Source organism: Grammomys surdaster, unplaced genomic scaffold, assembly GCF_004785775.1.
Source record: "Grammomys surdaster isolate TR1022 unplaced genomic scaffold, NIH_TR_1.0 126298, whole genome shotgun sequence".
Lineage (NCBI taxonomy): Eukaryota > Metazoa > Chordata > Mammalia > Rodentia > Muridae > Grammomys > Grammomys surdaster.
This window is the reverse complement of record NW_021621098.1, coordinates 4,819,391-4,823,414: the sequence shown is the minus strand read 5'-3', so window position 1 is coordinate 4,823,414 and position 4,024 is coordinate 4,819,391.

The window sequence follows — 4,024 nt, the reverse complement described above, 5'->3', positions numbered from 1 at the left end:
CTTAGTCTACCTCATTTATTTGTCCCATTCTGACAGGCCTGACTAGCTCTAGTGGAGTAAACAATACCATTTGGGGTGTGTGTGTGTGTGTGTGTGTGTGTGTGTGTGTGTATGAGCATGTGCATGTGTCTGTCTGTGTCTCTGTGTGTGTGTGTGTGACCACATTATCTTTAACCTTAATGAATCAATGATGGACACATATCTTAGCCATTTTAAGTACTGCTGTGATGAGCAGGAGATTGCAAATATCTCTTCCACATGTTTCATTTCCTTTTGAGACATACCCAGCTGCAGAGTCACTAGATCACATATAATTCTGTTTGTAGCTTTTTTTTTTCTTGGAGAAACTCTGATAGTGTTTCCCATGATGACTGCAATAATCTACATTCTACAACAGTGTTAAAGTTATCCTCCTTTTCTTTGCCCCGACCAGTCCTTGAGTGACATATTTCACTATGGTTTTTGTTTAAGATTTAAGTGTTTACGTGTATATATGGATACATACATGTTTATGTATGGATACATTCATGTGTATGTATAGATACATGCATGTGTACGTGCATATGCCCATCATGACCAGAAGAGGGTGGCAGATATGCTAGAGCTGGAGTTACAGGTAGTCATAAGCCATCAGAAGTGGGTGCTGGGAACTGACCTCTGGCCTTCTGCAAGGGAGCACAGGCTCTCAACTGATGAGCCATCTCTCCAGCTCCTTCACAGGAGCTGGCGTTTTGACAGGCACTTACGGCCCCTGGTGATTTATTATGCTGAGCCCTTTCTTGTGCACCTGCTGCCAATCGTACACCTTCATTTGAAAAGTGTCTGACTCACTCCTCCCCCTATAAAAAGAAGTTATTTGAGACAGGCAGTGATGGTGCACTCCTTTAATCTTAGTACTCTGGGGGCAGAGGCAAGTGGATCTCTGTGAGTTCTAGGCCAACGTGGTCTACATAGTGAGTTCCAGGACAGCAAGAGTTGTTAGAAAACCTTGTCTTCATAAATGGAAGGAGGAAGAGAAGGAGGAGGACGAGGAGGAGGAGGAAATGGAGGAGGAGGAGAGGAGAGGAGAGGAGAAGAGAGGAGAGGAGAGGAGAGGAGAGGAGAGGAGAGGAGAGGAGAGGAGAGGAGAGGAGAGGAGAGGAGAGGAGGAGAGAAGTCATCTGACTGAGTCTCCTGCTAGTCTTTCTTCAGGTTGCTCATGTTCCGTAACTGAGTTGGTGAGCTTCTTGTGTATTTTCAGTATTAACCCCATCACAACTCTAGTTTGCTGAGATTTCTCTCCTTTTGCTGTACTGAAGCACTTTATTTTGATGTAATCCCTTTTATCTATTTTTGATTTTGTTGCCTGAGTTTTTGGCTTTAGACTTACAAAAAGCATTAATGAGACAAATCTTAAAGAGCTTTTCTTCTTTTTTAAATTTTTGTTTCATAGCGTTATAATTGCAGGCTTCACCTTAAGTCTTTCATCCATTCTGAGTTTATTGTTGTGTGGTGTAAAACAAAAATCTAACTCCATTCTGTTTTTAAATTTTATTATGTGCATTTATTCATTAATTTATTCTGTATTCATATGAGTGTGGGCTCATGCATAGCATGGCACGTGGGTGCACATGAGGGGACAACTTGTTGTATCCAGTTCTTTCATTTCACAAGATGGGTTCTGGGGATAGGACTCAGGTCATCAGGCAAAAAGTGCCTCTCCCCCTGAGCTGACTCTAGCCCTAATCCCCTTCTGCATGTGTGAGTATCCACCACTTATTGAAGAGCACATTCTTCTCCTGGGCATTCTCAGTAACTTTGTTGAAAATTAATTCACCATAGGTGAGTGATTTATTTGCTCTGTTAGTCTGTGTGTCTCCTTGTACTAATAGCGTTGTTTTGATCACCATAGATTTGTTCTGTAGTTTGAAGACAGAAAATGTAAAGCTTCCAGCTATGTTCTTTTTAAATTAAGATTGCTTTCCTTAGGGTTTTTTTTTTCTTTTTTATTGGGGAGAAATGTCATGCAACTTTCATAGAAATTGCATTAAATTTGAAGATAATTTTGAATAGTAGAAACCATATTAATTGTTTCAGTTTGTGAACATAGGTTATCTCTTCATTTATCTGTTTAGGTGTGTGCTGTTTCTGTTTATCACCTTCTGGGTTAAGATTAAATCCTAAGTGTGATTTTCCTAACTTTGCACTATGGTTGTTAACATACAGATGTATTAGCTCCACTATGATGCTTTCATACACGTAGGTATTGTACCTTATATTTGCTCCACTCCATACCAGTCTATACCCTTTCCTACATCCTTCTTCTCCTTACTTTCATGTCAGCTCTCCCCTCCCTTGAGCCTGTTCCTTCCCTTGAGAAGTAGTACTCTTGAGTGACTGTTAACTAATTACTTAGAAGTTTTTTTGTTGAGGTATACCTAGTTATTCACAACCATACACAAGCTCGCTGTGCATTTTGAACCTGTGTCCTACCAATCATAATTTCTGTGGGTCTCTCCAGCTAATCTGAGTATCTGAGGGTTGGGACTCTCTAGTTTCTTTTAGTGTTCAGCTTTGTCACAAAGACTGACATATGACATAAGATGGAAGAAAATCAGTTCAGTGAATGAATGAAATTACTAAGACCTGTGGCTTTTGTGAGTGAGCTATAGAAGTGGTGGGGGCAGCTATGGCAACCATTAGAACTGAAGCAGGTGAAGAGACGAGACTTAACAGAGAATGGGTTAAGAATGTAAGGCTTACCTTCTACCTCAGAGGTCAGCTGGGAAAGATTTGGTCCTTAACTTTTTAAATTCAGGAAATTGCTTCTCAGGGCTCTTGACCTCTGAAAGGCTAAAGTTCACTAGTAAACACCATCTTTCTATTGAGAAATTGATGGATGGGTTCTGAAATGAAGAAAGGCAAACAATGACTTCCAAAATTCATGACTGCAGGTTACAGTTGGAGAAATCTCCCAGCCCATGAACAGAGTCAGCCTATCCTGCAGGTGTAGAGAACTGGTGCTCTAACTCCCAGAAGAGAATCCAAAGGGATCTGAAGGCCGAGTATTGAAAGTATGAGTATGTTTTCTGTAAAGATGAGCATGTACAGAGCTCAGAAGCTGAGTCTGTGCCAGGGAATTGGAGCCTGAAAACGATAACCATTGCAGGGCTGATAATAGAGAAGAAACCGAACCCACGCCCTGAAAAGCAACAGAGGGGCTGGGCTGACTGTGTTGGAAGTGCCTATTACATAAGGACAAGTACTTGAATTCCATTGCTTAGCACCCACATGTAGCTGGATGTGGAGGTGCATGCCTGTAACCTCAGCATGGGGGAGGGAAGCAGACACAAGCAGATCCTGGGGGCTCATTGACCAGTGTCAAGCCTAATTGGTGAGTGTCCAGTTAAGTAAACGATTCTATCTCAGAAAATAATTTGGAAGATAGTAAAATAGCTCAGCTTGTAAAGATATTTGCTGCCAAGGCTGATGACCTAAGTTCAAGACCCAGAACCCAAAACATAGAGGGTAGAAAGAACGAATGTCATGGGGTATCTTCTGACATTCACATTTTTTCATGACAACATAGAGGGGTAGAAAGAACGAATGTTATGGGGTGTCTTCTGACAGACACATTTTTCATGGTGCATGCACACACACACACACACACAAATAAACTATTTTCAAATATAAGGTGCATAGTGATCAAGAAAAACACCCAATCTCAACCTCTTTCTGCTACAGTAGCATGGACACTGCTTGTGCCCACATTCATGAGTAAGTATATACAGGAGAGAGAGGGAGAGAGAGAGAGAGAGAGAGAGAGAGAGAGAGAGAGAGAGAGAGAGGAAGAAGGATGACAAGGAGGAGAAAGAAGAGGAGGAGGAGAAAAAGAGGAGAAGGAGGAAGAGGAGGAGGAAAAAGAAGAAGGAGGAGCAGGAGGAGGAGCAGGAGAAGCAGAAGAAGCAGGAGCAGGAGAAGCAGAAGAAGCAGGAGCAGGAGGAAAAGGAGGAGGAGGAGGAGGAGCAGGAGGAGGAGCAGCAGG